The sequence below is a fragment of the Perna viridis genome, chromosome 3 (assembly GCF_037379345.1).
Source record: "Perna viridis isolate PV_CMFRI_1.1 ecotype Kerala chromosome 3, ASM3737934v1, whole genome shotgun sequence".
Classification (NCBI taxonomy): domain Eukaryota; kingdom Metazoa; phylum Mollusca; class Bivalvia; order Mytilida; family Mytilidae; genus Perna; species Perna viridis.
In genome coordinates this window covers 31,644,482-31,655,150 of record NC_142447.1, presented here as the reverse complement: position 1 = coordinate 31,655,150, position 10,669 = coordinate 31,644,482, and positions in this window count along the sequence as shown.

The window sequence follows — 10,669 nt, the reverse complement described above, 5'->3', positions numbered from 1 at the left end:
TGTATGTTTTTTAATACACAAACATGATGGTTTATTCTCAAATTAAAATAAACTTTTGTTGCACTTTCGACATAACTAGAGGCTCTATATACCCTGAATCGCTCACTTGGAAAATTGAAATCATTTAGTTGTACATCAATTAAACAAATATCTTGAGCACTTGAGGTTTCATATGAGTCAATTTTTTAAAGAAAAGGCAACTTCAGAAAAACGTAAAAAATAACTCAAATACGTGTCTACGAAAAAAAAACAGAACGTAACACATGGAACAACAAAGACTATCTATATACACAACAAGACGTCGGACAAAATAATAACCTGAAGCACCAGCAATTTAAACGGTAGTGGCATCAGGTGTTCCGGAAGGGTAAGAATGTTCTGCTACGCTAGCGGCAACCGCTATTATTATCCGGTTATCCGTCAATTGTCAAGCAGCAATATCGCAGCTCACCGACACGAGTCAGTAAGAGTCCCCCATCATATTAATTCGCACTAGGGCGATATCATTCAAATTATGATGTAAGTATAATGAAACAAGCAAAGTAACTAATGCAGAAATGGTGGAAAATTATCCGATATAGACAAAATAAGATATTACAAAAATATCACAATGAAACATAGGACAATTCAACTGTATACTTGAAAAAAAAACGCCGAGATTTGATCTTGAAATTGACATAACAAAGCAATAAACCACGTCGATAAAAATTAACATCCTGCTAAAAATTTATTTGAAGATTTCAAAGGAAATGAAATGTATCTGTTTAAAAAAGCCCTCGCACGATTTTCGTGTGATTTATGATTGTTATTGAGAACCCTAGTGAATTATAGTGAATATAATAGTGGTAAGGTTTGCTGACGAACCCACGGAAGTAATCGTCTTGAAAGGTCTTGGATAATTTTATTCTAATTTATAGTTCAACCATGAAAAAAATAGGGGAAAAAACATGGAATTGTCATTACCCCCTATAGACTGAATTCTTACAAGAGTCTCCGGGTGGAATCCCTATTATGAGATAATGTCCACCCAAATACATGAAAAAAAAACAGAGTATAGTTTTATAGAGACAAATAATGCACGCTATGAAAATACGACCGGTTAAAAAGTTAAAAAGATCGGCTGACCAATAAGGACATGTGCATTTTTTCTCAGGTATGCTAGAGAATTCATTGCTAGTTGCGAGAGGATTCGCCGTGATTCCCGGTTGCAAAGCTGGGTTAGAATTTGAAAAACAACAATAATGGAAATAAGAGGATTTATTGCCATAGTGTTGAATATGGGATTGATTAAGAGTAATTAAGGGAACCAATTTTATAGCGGTAATCAAAAGAATGTAATCCAGGGACAAAGGCCAGACATGGAAAACTGACATACACAACGAAGAACATAAAGTAACTAAAATCATACATACAAAATAACAAAGCAAATGAGCAACTCGAACTCCACTAAAACTGGGAGCATGGACCAGGTGCACCGGTAGGGTAAGCATCCTCAACTTTTCTAGAAACACCCGCCGATTTGCTCATAAAAAGTGCAGGTCCGGGTGTTAAAAGAATAGGCCTGCAGCAGCGCTAAGCTTGTCGTAAAAGGCGACTAAATAGTGCTCAGATCCCTAGCCGGGGGCTAGGGCGCTCTGCCCACAGAGCAACTGGGATGTGTGCCCCAGGTGGTGGAATGGGGTACCCCTGGCATGTTACATGCTGGGGTTGTCAGGCTATAATACGGAAAACCTAACCGCAAACCATAGTGGTGCACCGTGTTGGGGAAGATGTCACGTTCCTCGCACGTTAAAGAACCCTACTGTGGTATTCTCCCGGAGTAGGAACCATAGGGCTCCGCCACAGGAGGCTAAATTGCCCGACCCTATCCACCTCTCCCTATTTCCAGTGGCAATCAAAATTTGTCGACCCCATTGTCCTTGTGTCTCATCCCTTTTTCATTTTATTATCATTTTATGTTCATTTTATCATCAATTTCATGTTCATCGTCTGAATATAACTGATATATTGCTGCTCGGACGTTAAACCCCAACAAACAAACAAACATAAAAAGTCAAGTTCGGGGTAGACAAAAGATGAAAGGAAAACTATGACTCGTTGAATAAATCAGAATAGAATCGGAATAGATTTCAGTCATAAATGAAATTCTTCCACTTGAATAATAAAGCAAAGATTCATGACCGCAACCACCCACAAAAAAACCTACGGCAAAATTTCAATGTCTTATAGATTTATTCAATCGGCAAATAAAAAAAAAAAAAACAAAAAAAAAAAAAAACGCCATTATACACCATACCACACACTTTCTGTCGACGAAAGTTTGGTCAGCACTCGCGAACGGACATCCATACTTCGGTACATACCTTTAAAAAGTGTCACGTATGGTGAAAAAGTATGAATGCTTCCTTATCGTAGTGGTTGATAAGATGATTTCAAGAAAAGTTTACGTAAAAGTTTCAGTAGTTAAATCATTTCGGCTCTTATGATGCTTTACAACATAGTAAAATGAAGCAAAAAAGAATCAGAACATATATAACAATTATGTAGCTTAAACTGAAAATGGCCCAAGAAATGTGCATGCATTGTGCATTCCGAGGTACACCAACAGCACATGTTAGGTTGTAACTAGCCATATTATTTTAGGGATGCAGAAATTAATTTTCATTCTATAGGCCGTTCAGGACTCGATGCAGCTCTGTGATAAATGGTGTTAAATCCTGAATTCTGTATATTTAACTTTGAATATAAACATTCATATTTTAACACATGTACTGAAACATTTTATCTAAATTCATATGTCGGATTAAAGTTCATATCAATTTGTGTCTTCCGCCAGAATGCAGAACAAACGTTTACGCAGTAACAAGTATTATTTAAATTTAAGCTTTTCTGTAGCAGCTTGCATCAGGCAGTCGCTGTTACAAAATGTATAACTTGCTTTTAATGCTGAAAATTGCCCGACCTTACCCATCCCCCCTTTTTCCAGTGGCAATCAAAATTTGTCGACCCTATTATCCTTGTGTCCCATCCTTTATTCATTTCATGTTCATTTAATTATCCATTTCATGTTCATCGTCTGAATATAGCTGAAATATTGCTGCTCGGACGTTAAACCCCAACAAACCAACAAACAAACAAACATAATGCTGAAAAAGAGTGAACGGACTATGCATAGAATGGGATAAGATACATGTACATGTACTTTGGTATATGTTTTTATCTAGATTTCATATACTTGTATGTGTGTGTGTGTGCGTGCGTTTTTTCGTTTGTTGTGTTCTCTTTTTGTCTCGCCTGTAACAAAAGTCGTTGATTTATTGCTAATCCGGCGTCGGCATTAATACTTTGTTTAGTTTTCTAATTAGGTCAATAAGGGTAAAAACATAATTACCGAACACTGATCCGACTCATAATCAAGTCAAGTCCAAATTAAATCTGGCAAAATAGCAACGGGTACCGCAATGGTCCTGACTTGGTACAGGCACTTCAAACGAAATGGTGGGTTAAATCTAGGTTTTACAGCGCGCTAAACCTCCCATCTTCATTGCGGCGTGACTATACCAGTGGTAATTAAAAAGCCTTTGCATGCCATTTTCATAATCGGTAAATCAACGATCACATCAGTTTGTTTGTTTGTTTGTTGGTGTTTAACGTCCGAGCAGCAATATTTCAGCTATATTCATACGATGAACATGAAATTGATGATAAAATGAACATGAAATGATGATGAAATGAAAAAGGGATGGGACACAAGGACAATGGGGTCGACAAATTTTGATTGCCACTGGAAATAGGGAGAGGTGGGTAGGGTTGGGCAATTTAGCCTCCTGTGGCGGAGCCCTATGGTTCCTACTCCGGGAGAATACCACAGTAGGGTTCTTTAACGTGCGAGGAACGTGGCTTCTTTCCCAACACGGTGCACCACTATGGTTTGCGGTCAGGTTTTCCGTATTATAGCCTGACAACCCCAGCATGTAACACGCCAGGGGTACCCCATTGCACCACCTGGGGCACACATCCCAGTTGCTCTGTGGGCAGAGTGCCCTAGCCGCCGGCTAGGTTAGGTTTCTAAGCACTATGTAGTCGCCTTTTACGCTGCTACAGGCCTATTCTTTTAACACCCGGACCTGCACGGGGAACGATCACATCAGCACAAAGAACAATTTACAAAAACAATCATTACATGTACTCATTGTTTTAGAAGAAACTTGAATATTTTTATAAGCAAGGACTGATATCTAAAAAAGAATTTGGTGAGAGACCTTTTAAGACGCATTCCCTCATACCCCTGATCCAAATATTTAAGGCGTTAAAGAAAATCAGAGTAGTTAGGGATATCTCACGACCCAAAGTGCAGAGAACTGCAACAAGTAAACCGTGATTTTAAAATCCTAATGGAAGTAGTTGAAGTATATAAGGAAGGTGGAAAAAGAAAAAGACTTTTAAAGATGAACTTTCAGCTTATCCCAGGAGAGTCTTCTATCCAAACCTCTTTCACACCTTTTAACTTCTATACTCACAACTGTCAAAGAGGGTCTGCAGTTCTACCACAACACTTGTTACTCCTGTAGTGGTATTAATTCAATGTGGATCCTGAAAAATTCGAAAGATCTTTTAGAGACAATCAATTCAAGACTATTATCTGAATATAATATCATTAAAACCTTTGATTTTTCAACACTGTATACTTCTATTCCCCATGCTCAGTTAAAATCCCGACTTAAGAACATTGTACATCGTTGTTTTTTCCAAAAAAGATGGTACATCTAGATGCAAATATATAGTTCTTGGTAGAGATTCCTCATATTTTGTAAGAAATAATTCCAAATCATCTTCCAAATATACATAGGAAGATGTTTACAAATTGCTGGAATTTTTAATCGACATATTTGTCCAGTGTGGTTGATGTGATTTTCAACAAACGGTCGGCATTCCAATGGGAACAAATTGTACTTTTTTGCTCGCTGACCTATTCCTTCATTCTTATGAGGCTGACTTTATAGCTGATCTGATCCGAAAAAAAAAGAATATCGTTTGGCTAGATCCTTTAATCTCAGTTTCCGCTTTATAGATGACGTATTATCTTTAAACAATCCTGATTTTGGGGATTTGATACATCGCATCTACCCCCAAAGAACTTGAGATAAAGGATATTACAGACATTGTGAAGTCAGCCTCATATCTTGACCTACACTTAGAAATCGATGGTAACGGAAAACCATTGACCAAACCTAACGACAAACGTGAATGACTTATCATTCAGAATTGTCAACATCCCTTCGGGACCTGCGTATGGAATGTTCATATCACAACTCATGTTATGCCAGAGCTTGCCGAAACTACGCAGACTTTTTGTATCGCGCTAAAACTCTAATAAATAGGCTTCTGGAACAGGGCCAAAATATAAATAGGAAGGGATGGGGAAGGTCGGGCAATTTAACATCCTGTTGCGGATCGCAAAGGTTCCTACCTACTCCTATCGAATACCACAGCAGGGTTCTTTAACGTGCGAGGAACGTGGCCTCTTTCCCAACACGGTGCACCACTATGGTTTGCGGTCAGGTTTTCCGTATTATAGCCTGACAACCCAACATATAACACGCCAGGGGTACCCCATTCCACCATCTGGGGCACACATCCCAGTTGCTCTGTGGGCAGAGCGCCTAGCCCCCGGCTAGGTTTCTGAGCACTGTTTAGTCGCCTTTTATGACAAGCTTAGCGCTGCTGCAGGCCTATTCTTTTGACACCCTAACCTGCACGGGGCGCTCGGGCTTTAAACCCCAACAATCAATCATTCTTTCAAGTGTCACTAGACGCCCACCTGGCAGATACAAAGGCACAAGACACTGTTAGCTATCACACTGTTCGACATGTCATTTTACTTAAGAAACGGACGAGGTCGTCGGGTCAACCAACGTCGATGGTTTCAGATACATCAGAAGACGTCACTTTTGCCCTGGTTTAAAAACGCTGCAAAATGGGTTACGTTTACGAAACTTATAGGAGCTAAGGTGATCGATTTGTAGAGCACTAACAAAGCGTCTCCAATGGGAAGGATTGTCCAGTTGGTGAATACAGTCCAACCACTGTTACCTGTGCAGGTCCGGGTGTCAAAAGAATAGGCCTGCAGCAGCACTAAACTTGTCGTAAAAGGTGACTAAATAGTGTTCAAAACTCTAGCCTGGGGCTAGGGCACTCTACCCACAGAGCAACTGGGTTGTGTGCCCCAGGTGGTGGAATGGGTACCCCTGGCGTGTTACATGCTGGGGTTGTCAGGCTATAATACGGAAAACCTGACCGCAAACCGTAGTGGTGCACCGTGTTGGGAAAGAAGCCACGTTCCTCGCACGTTAAAGAACCCTGCTATGGTATTCGATAGGAGTAGGAACCATAGGGCTCCGCCACAGGAGGCTAAATTGCCCGACCTTACCCATCCCTCCCCTTTTTATTGTGGCAATCAAAATTTGTCGACCCCATTATCCTTGTGTCCCATCATTGTGTTTTCATTTCATCATCATTTCATATTCATTTTATCATCCATTTCGTGTTCACGGTACTTGGGACCTTTAGAAAGGATATTACGCAGATTCGTTTTCGATGATGGTTAAATCTCCCGTAACGACGTGACCATAAGGACCATATTTGAATGGAGAGCTTTTGCAAGAACAGTCAGGTGGTTTAGCCTTGAAATCCTCAATCTCGAGGTTCTGCAATAGCCTTTTATAATTGAAAATTTTTGATGCAATGGATGAAGTATAGGAATGGTAACGTTTTTGTGATGGAGGATGTTAGCCAAATTAATTGCATCTATACCTTTGTTGACAAAAAGTAGTGGCAGAAATCATCATTTTTCTTTATCTTGACTTTCCACACAAACTGGTTTAAAGAGTCTGAGGAAACCAATATCCAAAATGATGGCAACAAGTCTGTATAATGATGAGGTGGGGTCAGAAACAGGAGTGTCAAGACTTGTTTTGTAAAGGGAGTGTAGTAGAACGAGAGGTATAGAATAAAGTTTGGTTCAAATGTGATGAAGTGCAAGAGGTTTTTGTATGAAAGGAAGGAGACCATCTATGGAGACATCATGTAACTTAGGGCCCCGTGCAGGTCCGGGTGTCACGCAATAATTGTAGAGTCGAATTTATGCAAATTTTCGCGGGAGTCGAAATTCCCATGTTTTTGGAATTAAAACAATATATTCTGACTACGAAAATCGCCACAAGTCATAAACAGAGTCCCAGGTGTAACAATTATGATAATATTGAACGTAAATAACAAATAAGCTATTTTTTACTATAGAATAAATACTCTAGAGTGACTGGATAGACTACCCAAGTGTATTTCGTTCAGCATTTTTTCTAATCGGCGTTGTGACGTCTATTTTACCTTTTACGGACTGATTTGAAGTTTACACCGGATCGAAAAGTTCCGGTGTCACCCGTCATCATGAAATTTTTGTCCACATCACGTAAAGAAATGAAAATGCACATAAAGTATTTAGAGATCGACATATCGTAAAGATGAATCCACGTAACGTAAATATATGTTGACATAACGTAATCATAAAACGACATAACGTAAAGACAAAATTACAGAACGTAAAGACAAAACGACATAATGTAAAGATTTCCTACATAACGTAAAAAAACAAAATGACTACATGTAATTATGAAACCACAGCAAGTAATATAAAATTGACAACACGTAAACAAATGTGTATCTCATCAGACAGTTCAGGCGTTCCATATATACATGTACCTCAATTATAAGTTAACATTTATACATATAAAGAACAACACATTTAAACTGAATTCAAGTCCAATTTTATAAACTATGTATTAACTATATTACTTCTATACTATACTCAAACCAATCTTATTCAAATTAGATCTATCAGTTGTTCAATTCAGGCACTGCATGTAGGATCTAACAACTCCACCCCTCTTTATGTACTTAAGATCTTACTGATCAGCCAATCAAAATTCATCTTTCATTATTTTGAAACCATCATTCAAAAGAAAAAACCCAAGAATTCTGAACAGAAAGTAAAATGGAGTTTTGTTAGATCCTACACGCAGTGATTGAATGGAAAAATTGATAGGTCTAATTCTATTGGATTGTACTCAGACTTGCATTTTATGTACATTTTCAACAAATTTATTTTATAAATTACAAACAGGTCTGATTTACCGAGTTTTTTTTTCTAAATTGTTTCTAACATTAATTGACAAGACTAACCCGCGGACTGACAGCAGTACACTCTAAAGCATTTTAATGAGTACAGTTTGTTGTTAAATAAACTACTTCCACATTATAACGTTAGGATATTGGTATTACAGCGTCGATGAAATTTAATTCCCCCTTCATTTCCTTCGATAGTAAAATCATCCATTATGACTTGACCCAGTTTTTATGTAAATTTCATTTCATTAAGTATACCAGACAGTCACGCCCATCAATAATCTTACGCAACTGTCATAAAACTGTTTAAGATGGGGATTATATGTCAAAGTAGGTTTCGGGATTAAACTACTACTATTGATTTTCAATGCTTTTATAAGACATGACATTGACCTTGGAATAGGTTAATCCACGGTTTCTGAACCAGCTATCCAGATTACTAGTCTAAAACCTAATGAACTTAAAATTGGCTGATAAGGCTGTACAAATGAAATGCAAAACGAAATTTAGTTAGTAGCTGTAATGAATTAGAGCACCGGTTTTCACAAAACAATCACAATGAGACGGATTTGACATCAATGAATTACTTTGCCACAGTGCATTATTTCCTTACAATGCATAAGAGGCTGTAACGACCGGTTCTTCAGTTGAGATAGTTGACTTTCTGTGGAATTCTTTTTCAATATCATTTCTCTAGAATGATATTTTCAGGGGCGTCTGTTTCGTCTTTCCATTTCTGTGTGCGCTGATACAGCTGAATAGTCCCTGCTTATCCCTTTTCACAAAACATTATTTAGCAAGCATTGCGAAAAAGGGATAAACTAGAACAAATTACAGCCAGAAACATCGTGTGTACGTCTGTGTCATCAGGATCAGGAGATAATCTGGTATAGGCAGCAAACAAGGCATCTTATCAAATGAAATATCGAAACGTGTTCAGGTTTTTATACATATTAGCGTCCATTACATAAATGAAACCGCTACGTTCATGTTTAAGGTCTCTGAATCCCTACTCAATATTAATAACACTTTTTCTAGAATTAGAGAATAAAATACCTTACATAAACGAGGTTTACACAATTAAGTTATTCAATAACGTTTTTCATTGTACATACGTGTATATTTTTGTTCGCACTTTTGTAAGTTCAAATCCTAATTCCCTTGATTTCCCATTTAGGAGTATAGTGGTTAACTAATCATTGCTCCTGAATTTGTCTTTTATTTTGTCATTATTTTTCCATTGTATAAGCATAGCATGTTCAATATAAAACAAATAAAATAGTATTGATGAAATTTGTGTCATTCATCATCTTTATGACCAAATACTGTCACATAGTATTAAATTTGACATTTTACACTATTCTATCACATAATAATAATTTTTGCTTTCAATGCGTATTTTTAGTAGTTATTTAAATTCTAGTATTACAAAGGGTAGCCATATTGAAATAAGAAATGCAAAATATTATACCATTAAAAACTTTGTTATATGAATAAATTTGGATTTCACACACGTGTTTTGTTGATTTTAGCCGCCATTCAGTAGAAATGAAAATAAGTTTCCATCTGTCTAAATCATTTGCGTTCCTCCATTTATATCAAATTTAAGTAATATTGAAAGTCGAAATAACAATTTTTTAAAGAAAAAATATTTAGAGACCCAAGCAGTTAAGGTCACAAAAAATCTGTCATTTCCGTCACTACTGACTATTCTACTCGGAATCTTCTTTGTATTCAATCAAATCGAAAAAAGATTAAATGACAAAGTTTTGCGGTAAACTACCATAGTTTCGGTAAAATATATAAAAAGATACATATAGCTTACTGTATAATATAATCGTGTTATGATTTACATTTGTGCGTAACGGTGGGATGCAAATGCGGAGGAATTTTTTTCCCAAAAAAAAATCGCTAGGAATTAGAAATATGTTCTGAAAAGGGGGTAAGGTCGTATCCCACCTGTGTACGAGCCTGGGAAACCACCAGGTATTCGAACCAAAAAAAAAAACAAACAAACAAACTCGCGAGAAACATGATTGTGTGTTTTTTTTCATGTTACAAAATAAAACTCCTCAATTCAAAAGATTTCTATCTGTAAACCTAGTTTTATTCATAATGTAAGATGCACAGATATTTAGTACTTCCAAATATACGTAAAAACCAAGCCATAAGTCTAAAATGTGTTGAAGACAATCATAATTTGTTGTTATGTGCTAAAATGTAATTAAATGTCTTGATCATTATGCCAGGATCAAGTAGGTTTGCTTTTGTTAACTAAGAATATAAATATTTTCGTGCATTATTCGGCCTACAGGTTATCAGTACCGAGAAAGGAAAACTTCATAGCAGATCTATTAGTTGTTTCTGCAAGAAACTCGATATATATGTGAGCGTGTTAATCCAGTTAAATCCAATTGCTTCAAACGTTCCAGATTCATCTCTTAACGATATGATTGACTGTATTGATAAATGTCTGATTGGAAAATGG